At 44.8% G+C, this 17,546-nt stretch overlaps 1 protein-coding gene and 1 long non-coding RNA gene across 2 annotated transcripts in view; one reads left to right on the forward strand and one right to left on the reverse strand.

The window, feature by feature from the left end:
- The window catches only part of prickle2b (prickle homolog 2b), a 441,701-nt gene that overhangs the window by 98,129 nt on the left and 326,026 nt on the right, over positions 1 to 17,546 (reverse strand).
- On the forward strand, positions 172 to 12,707 carry LOC119973082. Its single transcript, XR_005462230.1, has 4 exons — positions 172 to 266; positions 1,100 to 1,271; positions 3,216 to 3,340; positions 12,545 to 12,707. It is a non-coding gene; the product is annotated as an uncharacterized LOC119973082 (long non-coding RNA).

The raw sequence follows: 17,546 nt of genomic DNA on the forward strand, positions 1-17,546 counted from the left end.
ATTATCTACTTAATCATTTTATGTAATTATTTATTTTTCTGTTATGTACTTTATTAACCTTACCACAAGTTCCTGTATGATTTTAAACCATAGTAATGGAATAGACCTTAACCATTTGCAAGATACTCACCAAACAGCTAGCTTCTTTCTCAACCAATTAAATGCTTCTTTATTGTGATGTCACTATTTGTTATTTGCACTCTTCTTTTGAACTCAGTGCGGGCCTGTTTCCGAACAGCTGACCGGTGTGACTCTCCGACTCCCAGGTAAGTGAAGGCCCCGAGCCTGGCTCTGATTTATATTCTCTTGCTCCGGGCTGGTTCCTCGCTAGTCTGCCACCTCTTCGTCTCCCAATGAGTCTTGATTCCAGGTAATGTGCCGCGGTTCAATCTTTGACCTCTCTCAGTATATCAAAGACTGACTAAGTGGGGACAAGTGCTAACCTATTTATACTTGGTTTTTGATACCTCAACAAAACGACACTAGCTAATGAAAGGTGATACATAACTGAGGCACTAGAGCAGTCACCGGACAGGGGTTCAATTAATACTTTCGGCACCTGGACAGAAATGGGGCTTTTTTTCAAGAGAGCCAACAAATAGTCTCTGATGTTGTGGCCATTCTGCACAGCCTTTCCATGCAATGAGACAGCTGATGGGGCCTGTATAACAAGTACATCTTGTGCTCTGATGAAGAATGTCCCAATAATAGGGAGGAAGCGGCACAAACAGGAAGTTGGCAGCACCAGCCACAGAGTACGGTGGAAAAAATACTTCAGCTGAACCACTTAATCGCTCCCACAATTAATATTCCCTTTCTTCAGCGCTGTCAGTCCTCCACTCTACAGCAAAGTACTTCCAACCATTGACCATCGTTGATATGGATCATACCTGCTCATCCAAGCTCAGTGACAATAATAGAATCACAATGCAGACAGTCATAGGGTATAATGGCTGATATATTTGCCAAAAGCTATTTTCACCTATATTCAACTCATAATTCTTTTCCTAAGTGACTTCTTGAATATTATTGCACTTATTGTTTGGTAGTACAAAACTTGAGTACTGCTGAAAAGAATTTTTCATCTTTTACTCATCAGGATGGCTCACAAACAATAGCTGGGTAACAACAATTATTCTGCATGAGAAGAGAGTGCTGATTGGTTATCAAGCGGATTCTGATTGCTGGAAGTGTCACCATGGAGAATGCAGCATGGAACAGTTAACTGCCCAGCTTTGTTCCAATTCAACCGGGAAGGCTGATTGGTCAAGGTATTGCCCTGGGGAAATGAAGCAGGGAATGACTCTTCCCTAAGCTTTTGTTTAGTGTGAAAAAAGGTGCAATTGTGATCGTGTTCCTTTTGCTTGCAAAGGACAGGGCACTGTGTGTGAATATATGTGGCTTCCAGCACTGCAAGCCTGACTGACAGCTTAAATTGGTTTTCAGTGTAATTCTTTGCACAAACAAGATTGTTTAGCAGGTGTTGTCCAATTGTGCACTCCTAGTGGCTTCAGCTTGGGTGCCAGAGGCTGTTGATGCTCAGCCCATAGTTGTCAATTTCAGAGCCTGGCTGCAGAATGCTGCCAAGGTAGCATGGCCCAGCTGGCTTCCTGGCATCATATTAGGCACTGCTTGATGGGGTGGTGAGAGAGATGTGAGTCAACTATTAGAAAGTGTAAGAGAATGCATGGTGTCCAGGATGATGTTGTCAGGTTTTACAGTACTTCTTCTCCATTAAGCATCTGGATGCTGCTCTATTCTCCCTCCTCCAACTGAAAATCTGGAACTCTTGGGTAAAAACCTTGTTTTTTCTTTTGCAAACCTGCATTCAAATATATATTACCCAAAACAATTGTTGAAAATGAATGTATAAAGTGTACAGGGTGGAGAAAAGTTCATCATTTGGAGTATTCTCTGAATATTTTCATAAATGATGGAGAGCTGCCGGTCTTAGGAGCATGAAATTATGCATTTGAAGAAATATTGTTGTGAGAATTAAAAAAAACTTTCTATGCTAAACAAGAGAAGCATTTAAGCTTGTCAACATAGTAAAGGTAACATTATCCTTCTACACTCACCCGCATCTGGAACATTTAAAATTGTCAATTGTGTCTTCAAACTGATACTCCAAACTAACATGACACATTAGACCAATCCCTTCTTTTTGCTGGTTTAGTTCTTTCATGGAATGTGAGCATCGCTAACAAGGCTTGCATTTGTTGCCCATTCCTAATTGCTTTTGAGAAGGTGATGGTGATGTGATTCACTTTCTTGAACTCCTGCAGTCAAAGTGGTGTAGGTACAGCCACAGTGCTGCTGGGGGGTGGGGGAGGGGAAGTTCCAGGTTTTTGACCAGTGTCAGTGAAGTCATGGCAATGTAATTCCAAGTCTGTGGCTTGGAGGGGAACTTATGTCTTTCCATGTGTTTGCAGCCGCTGTCCTTCCATAATCCTTCAGTTGGGTGTCCATCAAGAAAATCACAAAAACACCAATGCAGCATGATCAGCCAATAATCATCACCTGATTGAATAAATCAGCATCAAATGCCTGTATATTCTAATTTCCTCACTGATGACACAACGTCCAATATGCTAACCAATATTTGTTCCCATTCTTCAGTAACTATCCCCTTTCCTTTCAAAAACTGCTGTTATCAACTTTCTCCTCAAAAATTTCTTTGGCTATTCTATCATTGCTAAACCTCTCCTTTCCAAAGTCATTGAACAAATACTTGCCTATTATTTTCTATTGTTATATGGATGGCTTTAATCTCGAATGCCGTTTATATATTTGAAAGCCTCTGCATGTTTCAACTAGTTAATATTAAACTATGTTTATGGAGAGCAAAATAGCTTAAATTCTTACCAATTTAAATTCCAATCGGGAGTTATCCCAAAACCAGATGCTATTTGAAGTCAATAGGCTCATAACCATATTCACACTATCTGCAATACCACTGTTTCATAAATTAGGAGACAAACTCGTAAATCAAGATATATGGTATAAAAATCAAAGTTGATAGATTTTCAAACATAAGCCAATATAGATTTACAACCAGTTTACAAACTTCGATAGTAGCTTAATGAATCTCTAACAGATATTTACAAAAGCTATATCAATGCATCAGGAAATACTACACAAAAGCCATTTAAATAAAAATCTTGTTTTTCATTTATGATTATGTTCCCGCCTTTACTGCCATATTTTCTTTTCAGAGGCAATGGGCCGGCAGCAAAACGCACTGGGTGCAGAACGTGGACCTCACAGTTGCTGGGTGCCAGGCTGGGATAGGAGAGGGTCTATCAACATATTAATGCATTTAAATGTATCATCCTGTGAGGTAAGTTAATATATCTCTTTTATGCTTAAATGAATTGGGATGTAACTATTAGATTTGAATGTCTTTAGTTAGTTATCAATGTATTTATAAGTGTTATTTTTGAATTTACTTGCGAACATCTCTGCCTTGTTTCAAAATGTATTTGCTTGCATCTTTCTTATTTCAAATGACAGCTCAACTTTCATGGTTTGGGATCAACAGTGACTTGTACTAACAATACTGCCATCAAGAAGATGCATTCACTGGTGGCATCTTGTTCACTGGCTACCAGCACTGGGAAAGTGCTAGAGGCAGTCAAATTGGAGTCATAATCAGAAAACAAGCATGAAAGCCTGAGCTGCTTCCCCCACCAAGGGTACCCCACACTGACAGAATAGAGGGACATGGTACGGTTCTTAGACAAATTGAAGTTTCTCCACTTGGAGGAAGAGAAGAGGCAGGCGCTAGAGGAGCCCCAGGGGCTGAGGGAGATATTGGACAGTATAAGGGGTATGAAGCTGGGAAGGCCCAGGGGGCTCAATGGCTACCCGGCCGAATTTTATAAGGAGTTCGCGAGAGACCCAGCACCACATCTCTTGGAGGCGTTTAATGAGGCGTCGGGGAAGGGAGAGCTGCCGGAGACGATGACGCAGGTAACGATCACATTAATCCCAAAAAAGGGGAAGGACCCATTGGAATGTGGGTCGCATAGGCCCACATCGCTGTTAAACAGAGGTGGAAGTGCTGGCTAAGTTGGTGGCGGGAAGGATGAAAGGTTGTATCCCGGGGGTGGCTGCGGAGGACCAACAGGCTTCGTAAAGGGCAGACAGTGTAGCCACCTGGGGTGGCCACGTCCCAATTTCAAATGGACACTCATAAGGATGGTAGGGAAAATTGGACAATACAGAGAGCACAAGCAGGTGCAAGGTTTTCCTGTGTATTAAGATTTGCAGAACCCAGACAGAACCGAAACCAATAGCCGTTAACATATTAATGAGCGATCTCCAGGGACAAAAAGAGACATTGAAACAATCGGGACCAAGACAGACTCCCCGGCGCCAGTGGGAGCTAGAACAAAGCCAGGCCAACAAACACCTAGGGCCCGCACAACGATCAGGGAACAACTCCAGTATTGGAGAAATCGATGAGAAGATTGAGACATGGTCCAATTAATTGGGACCAAGTCCAGGGTCCGCCAAAAAGGGCGCGAAACCCCATGGGCATATAAGATAGCCTCTCCAAGTTCAGTTCGTTCTTCTTGGCCTTGGCTTTCAGCGAGGAGAAACCTGCCTAACAGCTTCTTGACCTTGGCTCTCAACGAGGAGAGACCTGCCTAGCAGCTGCATCAACCAAGTAAGTCTCAGATCAACGCACACTACGAGATAGACGCTCCTAGCTACTATTCCGTACCAGCTCGAAGCCAGCAGAATCAGAAACGGACAAAGGCCATTGTTCCTCTGACCTGGTGGGCCATTCGAAGCTAAGTATAGACTTTTAGTAGCAGTGATAGTTTAGCAAATAGAGTTTATGCATGAGTAGTGATTGACTGTGTGTATAATAAATGTGCATTGATTTCAAACTTATTAACTGGTGTATTGAGTTATTGATTAGTACTTGGCTTTGAACCTCGTGGTGGTATCAGAAAGATACCTAGCGACTCTAGAGCAAAGGTTATTAAAACAGAGCAATTAAGGAAAAGCATAACGAGCAACGTTTACTGGCGAGCTCTGACGGGACTCGACTTAGAAGTGCCCCCCCCCCCCCCCCCCCCCCCCCCCCACTCCGAGAGAACCCAAAATTTGAATTAGAATCCATTGGGAACAGAAATAACCACATGTGTTTAAGCAGTACTGATCAATCCTCCAGAATTCGGAAGTGTGTTAATGCATGCGTACTAACAGGGATATAAGGTAAACCTGAGAGATTTTGTTGCGAAAAACTGTCGGGAGTTTTGTATTCCGGAAATTAGCAAAAGCCGTACCTGTGTTTGCATCACTGCTTTATTACCCCTTGTTCCAAATTTAAAGAGAACCCACAGACATAGAAAAATGGCAATGAAGGCAATGGAATGCCTTATGAACCCGCAGGAATTTGTGGTCGCAGCGACCAGTAGAGTAGGACAGTGTCCCGTTTGGGAAGGTGAGATTAGAAAGTACCTCAAAGGAAAGGATGGCCCCTTTGGAGCGAATTTTGTGCAAATGAGGAAACAGGTCCCGGGAGAATAGGACATACTTGGTGGGAGAATCTGACAGAGATCCACAAGAAGAGCTTGGGGAAAGCTCGCAAGTCGATGGCAATCGTGTCCTGTCTGGCACAATTGCGAGGCACAGAGGAGGTCGTTAGGACGCTCCGGAGAGAGATAGAGGAGAGAGATAGGATGAGTAAAGTCGATGTAAGCGACATAGAGAAGGAGAACAGAGAGTTAAAAGGAAGGTTGCAGCAAAAGATAGAGAGGTGGATGATGCCAAGAGGGCACACCAGTTTTGTCTGGCGCACTTAAGCAGCTTCCAGACCCAGTACGACAAGCCTACCAGGACACACAACTTGCGGTCCAGGTGCGACAAGAAACGGAACAGCAGATAGAGGCATTGCAGAAGCAGTGCAGCGATTTAAAGGCAGCCCCACGAGCACTCCATGCTTCCACCACGGAACAAAGGCAGAGCTCGGTAGACCATGCAAAGTGCCGGAAGCAGATTGCAGAATTGCAATCTCTGCTTTCAGTCCAGAATGGTTTTCAGAGCACATTTGGATCCCAAATAGATCAGGAAAACGGCCCTGATTGGCACAAATTAAATGAAACAGCCCATAGGTACGTGGATGGAGCATGTGCGCAGGAGAAGCCCCAGAAAGAAGAGCACCCCAACCCCCCACAGGACAGGTAAAACACACCCCCATGAATCCGGTAACCACGCACCGCAGAGCCGCAGCGGACGGAGACACGGATTTCATGTACACGACCCCCTTGACAGTGACCCAAATACGGGAAGCCTGTGAGAAAATCACACCGTTCCCCCCCACTTCAGACCCCAACCAATTTTTTGCAAAAGTTAAGCAGCAGGCCACCATGTACGGCCTGGACGAACGAGAGCAAGTGAAGCTCACAGTTTTGAGCCTAGATCTTTCCGTAGTAGCAGCCCTTCCCGACCCACAGAATGTAGGAGGAGGCACCCTAGCAGAGATGCACACAGCGATCCTTGGTGCGATCGGCTATAACCGAGGAGACCCGGTAGAAGGCCTGAATAAATGCAGGCAAAAGAAGACCGAGCACCCCACAGCGTTTGCTGGACGCTTGTGGATTCATTTCACGGCAGTTTTCGGAGACTTAGCCTGTGCCCATTTGTCCTCAGACAACATGGCAAAATGGACTCGAATCCTGATCTCTCACGCCACAGAGGCAGGACAGAGAGCTTGCGCAAATTATGACCCCTCAGATGAGGCCCACAACGAAAAATGGGTTTTAAAAATGTTGTCCTGCGCTTGGGAGCAATTCGTGCACAATAAAACCGCATTTAGGAAACTCGATGAAGAGCAGGCAGATGCAGATATGCATGCAGTAAAAACACACCAGAACCCCGCCATGGGTAAATGAAGGTAGGAACAGCCCACCCCAGAAATCACAAGAATGTTACAACTGCGGTCAATTAGGACACTTTGCACAAAAAGTGCAATGCCCGCAGAAAGCACAGGGAGCCCAACAGACGGGCACCCTAAATAGGAATAGGACAAAGCCTATTCATAGTGTAAGCGGCCGTTCAGACCAGGCAGACATGAACGGCACAGATTGACGGTGTTCGGGCTCCCCAACTTGGGTCTGCGGCACCCTTTGGGATAGGTCCGGCCCGGCCCCGGTCGTTGCAGCACAAGTATGGAGTCAGCCCATTGAATTTATTTGGGACACAGGAGGGTCCTGCACCACACTTAATTCCTCCACCATGTTTCAGAAAGACACGTGGCCCACTACAGACACCATCACCCTCAGCGACTTCACAAGCCACTCACAGCAGGGACACATCACAGCCCCTGTCTCCATTCAGATTGGCAGTATAACGACCAAACACCCCATAGTTTTAGTTGATCTACCCCACAGAGAACACATTTTGGGAATTGATTTTATGAGCTCCCACAACCTTTCATTCGATCCAGTAAACAAATGTGTCTGGAAAATGGCGAAAACAGCAAGAGCCCCTGCCATGCTCACAGTCGGAGATTATGCTAATAGGATTAGCACAGTAGGTGAATACTGGTTCGATACAACGACAATTAGTTCAGACAAACAGGTTAGGGCAGTTCTGCAGGAACACAGAGTACCATTTGCACAGCACAAGCCTGACTGTGGCAGAATGGCTGGCTCAGTGCAGATTACAGGTCCTGACCCCAGACCCCAAAAACAGTACGGATTTCCCCAGGAAGCAGAGGGAGAAATCTCAAAGGTTATAGACAGCTTATTAGAACAGGGTGTACTACGTTCAGTAGCCTCCACTAATAAAGCCCTGATTTGGCCAGTTAGAAAACCTGATGGATCATGGCGACTGACCATTGATTACTGGGAACTTAACAAAGTGACCCCAGCCGCAGTCCCCACTGTAGCCACAAGTCCCGAGACCATGCTCAAATAGGGACTCCATTCATGATACTTTACGGTTCTGGACATCAGCAACGGATTCTGGTCCATTCCATTGGCTAAAGCGTGCCAGTATAAATTTGCATTCACTTTCAGAGGACAGCAATACACGTGGACATGCCTTCCACAAGGATTCCACAACTCCCCCTCCATTTTCCACCAACAGCTGGCAAATGGTTTAGCTAAATTTTCCCGCCCCGAATGTCTGGTCTAGTACGTAGACGACCTGTTACTGCAGACAGACACAAAGACAGAGCACATCTCGCTTCTTGCAGAACTCCTAGGACTCCTGAAAGAAATCTAATGTAAGATCAACCCCAAAAAGGCCCAAATTTTGGAAGAAAAGGTGATATATTTGGGAACAATTATCACGTATGGTAAACACGAGATCGAGCATAAAAGGATTGACTCGATTGCCAAATTGCCCCTTCCCCACAATGTCTCAGCCTTCCGGTCATTTTTAGGACTGGTTGGCTACTGTCGAAACCATATCTACGGTTTCGACACTAAAGCAGCGCCCCTATCCGACCTTCTCAAGAAAAAAGCACCTTGGGAATGGCTTCCGCAGCATACAGATGCCGTGGATGCTTTAAAACGCGCCCTCATCGCAGCCCCCGCACTACAGGTTCCAGACCCACTCTCCCCCTACTCTATAGAGGTAGCAAGCACCGACCGCACCTTTTCGGCCATGCTCCTCCAGGAACGGAATGAACAGTTAAGACCCGTGGCATATGCCTCAAGAGTTTTAGACCCTGTAGAACAAGGGTTTTCTGCCTGTGACAGGCACCTGCTCACAGTTTTTTGGGCAGTTCAGTACTTTTTGTACACTACAGGACTCAACCGCATCACCATCCTCACAGAACACACCCCGACACAGCTATTATTAGACGGCCGACTTAAAGATGGCACAGTCAGCCAAATCCGAGCAGCCCGTTGGACCCTTCTTTTACAGGGACGGGAAATCACCGTTAAAGGACTAAAACCCACACTTTCCTTGCAGACAATTTACAGTACCCAGGCACCCCTCATGAATGTGAGATTATCTCACCACACAACACAGGCCCCTTCATCGCCAAAAACACCTCCCAGGAAGATAGGTAGTTCACCCCAGAGACCCCAGCCCATAGACATGTGCGCACCCCTGAAGATATATGTGGATGGCTCTTCCACAGTATTAGACGGAAAACGCATAACAGGATGCGGTATTTATGTAGAGGACGTGCAAGGACGCGCCCTAGAGGAAATTTCACTAAAGTTGTAAGGACACTTAGGCTCGCAGGCAGCAGAACTGGCAGCAATTGCGTATATTGTAGATCACCCCGATTTGTTCCCCAGCCCAGCAGACATCTACACGGACAGCTTGTATATCTGCAACAGCTTAACGGAATTCCTACCCCTGTGGGAAGCAAGAGGATTTGCTTCCGCAGACAGAAAACCCCTACCATCAGCCCCATTACTCCGCCATATTTTAAAACAGGCAAAGGACAGGACATATGGCATCATTAAAGTTCGTAGTCACCACCGTTCATCCCCACCTGGAAATGTAAAAGTTGACGCACTAGCTAAAGCAGGTTCCAGGCATGGTTATTTTTGGAACCCTCCCGAAAGCGCCCCGGTACACGCAGCGCAGGTCTCACAGACCAAAATCCAAGATTTAACGCAGGCCCAGAGACAAGATGAAAAGCTCAGGGAAGTTTTAAAGGGAATCTTCCCAGCCCCTTACGACAAATTCAGGAATTCTCTGACCACACATGACGGTGTGATCCTTAAGGATAGTCTCCATGTAGTTCCTGAGCAGGACAGGAACCAACTCATTTGTTTGTTCCATGACAGTCATGGACACCAGGGAAATGAGCCCACTGTAGCCCACCTCAGACAGCTCTGTTGGTGGCCAAATTTAAAAGCAGACATCACCCACTACGTTCAGAATTGCTTGATCTGTGCCCAGAACAATCCGGACAGATATGCGAAAAAGGCTCAACTTAGCCACACCCGCCCCGTTAATGGCCCATGGATTAACCTCCAGATTGACTTTATAGGACACTTACCCCCTTGCAGAAATGGAAACAATTATGTGTTGGTGGTCATCGACACATTTACAAAATGGGCAGAGGCATTCCCATCAAGGACAAATACGGCAAAGACCACAGCCAAAATTCTGACCCACCACATTTTTACGAGATGGGGACTCCCCTGCAGCATAGAGTCCGACCAAGGCTCCCATTTTACGGTACGCGTTATGAAAAACGTCCTGACAATATTTGGCATTACTCAAAAATTTCACATCGCATACCACCCCCAGTCAAGTGGTATTGTCGAAAGGATGAATCGGACACTAAAAGCCACCCTCAGAAAGATGGTTCAACAGAACAACAGCACGTGAATAAAGAATAAAGAAAATTACAGCACAGGAACAGGCCCTTTGGCCCTCTCAGCCTGCGCCGATCCAGATCCTTTATCTAAACCTGTCTCCTATTTTCCAAGGTCTACTTCCCTCTGTTCCCCGCCCGTTCATATATCTGTCTAGATGCATCTTAAATGATGCTATCGTGCCCGCCTCTACCACCTCCGCTGGCAAAGCGTTCCAGGCACCCACCACCCTCTGCGTAAAAACTTCCCACGCACATCTCCCTTAAACTTTCCCCCTCTCACCTTGAAATCGTGACCCCTTGTAATTGACACCCCCAATCTTGGAAAAAGCTTGTTGCTATCCACCCTGTCCATACCTCTCATAATTTTGTAGACCTTAATCAGGTCCCCCCTCAACCTCCGTCTTTCCAACGAAAACAATCCCAATCCACTCAACCTTTCTTCATAGCTAGCACCCTCCATACCAGGAAACATCCTGGTGAACCTCCTCTGGGACTCAGTTCTCCCATTTGCACTGATGTTTTTACGAAACACGGTATCAATGTCCACAGGATACACCCCCCATACTCTCATGACCGGACGCCCCATGAAAGGCACAGAATATTTATTAGGTTTAAACTTGACCACCCCGAAGTGACGGCCCTCACCCACGAGAACGCTGTGCGACAGCTCGTAGATAAGGTTTAAAACGGCTCAACTAGCAGCCGCAGTAAGATTGGGCACCAGAAAGCAATAGAGCAAGGCTTGTTTCGACAAGACAGTGCATGCGACTGAGTTTGCAGTAGGGCAGCAGGTTATGCTCTCCCTTTACAACCCCAGTACATTCCTGTCACCTAAGTACTCAGGTCCGTACTCCAGTTCGGACAAAGTAAGCCCCTCCGTGTACAAAATAAAATACCCCAATGGAAAGTCTGCGAGGTTTCATATTAACCAGCTCAAGGCATATGGCCCGCAGTCCAACCACGCACATCACATCCTGCTCGCCGCAGCAGACGACCTCGCCCGCCCACAGAAAACGCATTACTATCCTCCCCCAGCCCATCCACGGACTCGACCTCGACTCCGCCCCCTGACACACGACTCCGTCTCTCCACGCCCACAGACTTCAGCGACAGCGCCTGCGAAAACACTGACGACAGCCACAGCACACCACGCTACTATCCCTCTGCAACAGGCCGTACTCCCAGCGACTCTGAGAACCATTCGAGTGATCCCTTCGAGATCACATACATTAAAGCCCCTGACCCAGAACCACCGCCCAACGATGATGACCTCGACTCCAGTACCTCCCAACTAAACCCACGTATATGGCACCGCGACAATTCATTCAGGCTCATCAGGAACGATGAGATGAACCCCAAGTCACACCACGCAGCTTTGGCGAAACTTATACAGACAAGAGTATGGCAGCCGGGAGAAGATGATGACATTGAGTCTGACTCCCACCACGCGAATCCCTTTGCGACCCTGTTCGCAACAGAAAACTGCGGTGTCCAGATGATGTTTTAAAAAGGAACCGCTAGAGAGATACGGTGTCCTTTCTGATGGAACCTGCACGATATTCATTGCATGTTTGTTTGTATGTCTTTGTTAAATGTTCTTTGTTTGAATTTAAACAGCCTTCCACAGCCCCACGCCAAATTTGTCCGCAGATACCTCTGAAAACCTGCCAGCAAGCTTATCAGCCGAAACTGCTGAGACCTTGCCAGAACCCAGTTCATAACTGCTCTTCCGATTCGACGGTAGAGGCATTACTGAAACCCCCACGATGACTACATTCTTGCCCGTTCTTGCCGGTTACTCAGGCAGTGGAGAAACGGCACTTATCCCCGCCCTGCCTGAGGATCCCCCCCCCTCTGGTCAGCTTAGCTCGGGTAGAGCACAGCCCGCCCTACCCGGGGATCCCATCCAATTCTTACCCGCCGCAGCCCATACGCACCTCATTCTGGCTCTTTTGTTTCAAAAGTTTTTTTTGTTTTATAGTAACCCTTCGGTTGCTTCCCCTCATGCTATTTACATCCTCAAACATTGGGATGGTAAATCACACAGGCTGCGAGAGGGCTCGCACTGTTTCAGTATTTTTCAAGTGTGTCTTGTCCTGAAATTCGGTTTAGAAAAAAGAGGGAGTCACAGATGGTGACCAATTATAAAGGGAAATTGACACCAAAGGACAGACAGACTAACACACAAGATCTTAAGAAAGATAATAACAGATGTTATGCTTGTATTCGCAGGATCCCAGAAGCGCTTGAAAGACGAGAAGAAAGAGAAAAGAGAAGATGAAGACAACCTCAATCTTTATTGTCGGGATCATAGGATCCATCTGTTTGCGCGCGAACCCCCTCACCCCCACCCCACAGGCCGTCAATGATTCACTCCCCCATAGCACACAGAGCCCAGTAACAATCAACAGTACCCCGACATGGTGTGATAAGTTTATCACATGGTATTCCCTTTCGTATGTTGTCAAAGCACTTCTAGCACTGGCGATACTCTGTAGCACCGTGCAGACTATTTGCACGAAGAAATGGCGAAGGAGAGCCTACCGCTCTCGCACCCCGGTATACAGAATAAGATCCTCTATTTTCGCTTTCCACCAGGCCCCCGAACCCCTTGATATGGAATAAAGAACATTCGTTTTGTTTGTGCGTCTTCATTTGTGAATAAAGAAATGTGTTCATTTGGTGAATAAAGGATTGTAAAATTCTGCATTTGACTGCCAAGCCAGAGGAAAATTTGAATGCTGCTATTTGTACAGTTAGGAAGTTAGTATATTTTTGAATGATTTAAGTGAGAGTAGTTTATTGAGGATAGTTAGAGGTTCCAATTTTTTTGTTTTGTAATGCATGTCCCTTTTAATGACATAGCGCCCCCGTAGAGTTTTGATGATATGAGGAGATCGCATTTACTCTTCGTAGTGCCTCACACCATACTTCCCAGTTTATCTCCCCTCCCAGCCACTTGTATATGTCTCCGACCCTGCCCTCCCCATCAACCTATGGAAGCAACAGGCGCTCCGGCAGGGTGGGCAACCTGGGAACGCTTTCCAAACCATCCGCACAAAGTCCCTTACCTGCAGGTACCTAAACTCACTTCCTCTCGGGAGCTCTATCGGTGAGCTCCATTGGCTACAACCCACTTCAATTATGCCATTTTTAAGCATACTCTCAATCTCTTTGTTAACCTGTGCCAATTTTAAAGGGTTAAGTCTATATGGATTTTGTTTGATTGGAACAGTATTTCCCACATGTGACAATAAGCGATTTTCATTTCATGTATAGCTATTTTAATACTTCCCAATTTATCTCTACAAACTTGTCCATCTGATATCAACAACTCTTTCAGGTCAGTCCGTTTTTCCTCTGGAAGGTAACTCAACAATTTATCCCAATGTTTAAGAACATCCTCGTTTTCCAATTTAATTTGAGGCATATCAAATTCACAGTCATCTGGATTTGGTTCGTCACTTTGAGTTAGAATCTTTAAAACCTCCTTTTTCTCTTCTTCCCTTTTAAGCATATTCACATGACACACTTGGCGAGCCTTCCTTATATCTGGTGTTTTTTCCACATAATTCACCTCACTTAATTTCCTTTCAATCTGATAAGGTCCACAAAACCTAGCTTTTAAAGGTTCACCTACCACTGGTAACAATATTAAAACTTTATCTCCACTGGCAAAACCACAAACTTAGTATTTCTTGTCCGCTACCCATTTCATTACATTTTGTACAACTTTTAAATGTTGTCTAGCCAATTCACCTGCTCTATTTAATCGTTCCCTAAAATTTGACATGTAATCCAATAATGTAATTTCCTATTTCTCACTCACCAATTTTTCCTTAATCAATTAGTTCAAAAGGACTAAATTTAGTTTACTCATTAGGTGCATCCCTAATTGCAAACAGTACGAATGGAATTCCTTTATCCCAATCCTCTGGATAATCTTGACAATAAGCCCTTAACATTGTCTTCAATGTCTGATGCCACCTTTCTAACGGTCCCTGCGATTCTGGAAGGTATGCAGTTGATTTAAATTGTTTTATTCCTAAACTATCCATAACTTCTTTGAATAACCTTGAGGTAAAATTTGATCCTTGATCAGATTGTATTTCTGTGTGTACTCCATATCTAGTAAAGAATTTAAGTAACTCCTCCACAATCTTTTTAGCTGTAATATTACGAACTGGAATGGCCTCTGGAAACCTAATAGACACATCCATCATCGTCCAAAGATATTTATTCCCACATTTTTCGTTTTAGGAAGCGGTCTTACGCAATCAATTAGGACCTGTGTAAAAGGTTCCTCAAATGCTGGAATGGGTATTAAGGGTGCTGGTTTTATCACTGCTTGAGGTTTCCCTATCACTTGACACGTGTGACATGATTGACAAAATTTAACTACATCTTTATGTAGTCCTGGCCAATAAAAATGTTTCTGGATTTTAGCTCGAGTTTTCCTTATTCCCAGATGACCTCCCACTGATACCTCATGTGCAACTCGCAACACCTCCTTTCTATACCCTACCAGCAATAATACTTGATGAACTTCAGCCCACTTTTCATCCACCTGCATATGTAAAGGTCTCCATTTTCTCATCAAGACATCACTTTTACGGTAATAACACTCTGGTATACACTCAGATTCCTCTTTCGTGTATGCTTTCTGATACATCCGTTTTATTTCTGTATCTTTTTGTTGCAACTCCGCCAATTTTCCTGAACTAAAAATATCCGCCTCATCCTCTACATGTTCTTGTTCTTTTCCAACCATCTGATCAAAAATTGTTTCTGATAATTGCACTTCAACTTCATCTTCACTCTTTGATTTCTCCTCTTGTCTTAACCTGTGACTTTACGACCTTGTTACTACACAATCTGGAAAAATCCCAGGATATTAGTCTTTCAGCACTTCAGTTGTCTGATTTTCCACTGGCTTATCAACCACAGTAGGCATCACTCCCACCTGCAATCCAGTTATATCATTACCCAAGATAAACTGTATTCCTGGACAAATTAATTTCTCTATAACTTTTACTACCACTTCACCACTCTTCACTGGACTTTCCAACCTTACATAATTGAACACTACTCCATTCACCCTGAATTCCACATATTACCACCTTTTCTGGCAATTTTCTTCCCAGACTACATAATTCCTCATCTCTTACCATTAAAGATTGACTAGCTCCTGTATCTCTTAAAATTGTGACGTCTTTACCTGCTCCTCCTGATACACGAGTAAACTTTCCCCACACAAGTAAATTATTTAAAGAGATCTGGCACCTTCTTATCAATCACCTCTTGATCAGGTTGTACAATCTTTTGCACCTCCTTCGCTTCACTTGGCTTTCCTTTACCACTTTCACAAACCCAACTGTCTTATCCTGTTTTACCACATCAGCCTTCCCAGTGCTTTTCTTCCACCACCAACACTGTGACTTTACATGGCCTAGTTTATTACAGTGAAAACATTTGAAACTTTTCAGGTCTCTTCCACCCTCCTGGATTTATTTTTTAAGCTGAGGTACACTCTCCATATTATATCCCATCAGATCACCTTTACTTTTGCCACTTGAGTATTTCTCATGTCCCCAATATCTATCCCGTACAGGCTGAAACTGATGTTGGAACCAAGCTTTGATTTATGAACTAATTCATAATCATCTGCCATTTCTGCCGCTAATCTCGCAGTTTTAACCATCTGCTCTTCCACACGAGTTCTCGCTACATCAAGAATTGAACTTTTAAACTCCTCCAAAAGTATAATTTCTCTGAGAGCTTCATACGTTTGGTCTATTTTCAACTCCCTTATCCACCTATCAAAATTACTCTGTTTGAGCCTTTCAAACTCCATGCATGTTTGACCAAATTTGTTCCTTAAATTTTGGCAGCACGGTAGCATTGTGGATAGCACAATCGCTTCACAGCTCCAGGGTCCCAGGTTCGATTCCGGCTTGGGTCACTGTCTGTGTGGAGTCTGCACATCCTCCCCGTGTGTGCGTGGGTTTCCTCCGGGTGCTCCGGTTTCCTCCCACAGTCCAAAGATGTGCAGGTTAGGTGGATTGGCCATGATAAATTGCCCTTCGTGTCCAAAATTACCTTTAGTGTTGGGTGGGGTTACTGGGTTATGCAGATAGGGTGGAGTTGCTGACCTTGGGTAGGGTGCTCTTTCCAAGAGCCGGTGCAGACGCGATGGGCCGAATGGCCTCCTTCTGCACTGTAAATTCTATGATTCTGAAACCTTTGTCTGTAGGCTTCAGGCACTAGTTCATATGCACCTAAGATGGATTTTTTCACCGCCTCAGACATCCCAGATACCTCCTCCAGTAGTGATGCAAACACTTCACTCGCCCTACCTATCAGCTTTGTTTGAATCAGTAATACCCACATGTTCTGTGGCCATTTCATTTGTTTAGCTACCTTCTCAAATGAAATGAAAAATGCTTCCACCTCCTTCTCGTCAAACCTTGGCAATGCTTCGACATATTTAAAGAGATGCCCACCAAGCCTTCAACTTTGACGCTCTTTCTCACTATCCTCATCAATATAATCCAACTGTACGTTTCCCTTTACATCTGCCAATTTTAACTGGCTGTCATGTTCATGACCATTTTCTGAAGTTCAAACTCTCTCTCTTTATCTTTTTTCCTGATCTGTATCTCCCTTTCTCTTTCTTTTTGTTCTGCTAGGGCTATTCTTTCTTTTATCCTTTCTGATCTCTCCTTTTCTTTTTCCTCTCTCTCTCTTTCTTTTTCCTCTCTTTCGTATTCAAGCAGCTTTAATTCTTTCCCATGTTCCATTTCTCTAATTTGTAACTGAATTTTGGCCATTTCCAATGGGTCAAACTGTATCTCAGGCAACTTTAAATGCTTAGCCACCGCCATAATTACCTCATCTTTTCGCATTTTGTCAGGTAATGTTAACTGCAATGTTTTTGCCAAATCTAACAGTCTGCTTTTAGTCTCTGTCCGTAAGGTACTGCGTGTGACCGTCTCCTCCCCCAAAAACGTCAGAGCCTCTGAAAGAGCCATTGTCTACAACACATTCCCCACTCAAACTAGAATATCACATCTGATAAGCAACCACAATATGCTCAACCCTCACTGTCTTTAAATTCACTAAGCCAATCCAATAGATCGACTTTTATTCCCCTCGAGCCCCCAATTTGTGATGGGCCAGGGTTTAGAGAACCCCAAAGTCTATCATGAAGTTCACCTGACCCACAACTTTTAAT

The sequence above is a fragment of the Scyliorhinus canicula genome, chromosome 11 (assembly GCF_902713615.1).
Source record: "Scyliorhinus canicula chromosome 11, sScyCan1.1, whole genome shotgun sequence".
In the NCBI taxonomy this organism is placed as follows: Eukaryota; Metazoa; Chordata; class Chondrichthyes; order Carcharhiniformes; family Scyliorhinidae; genus Scyliorhinus; species Scyliorhinus canicula.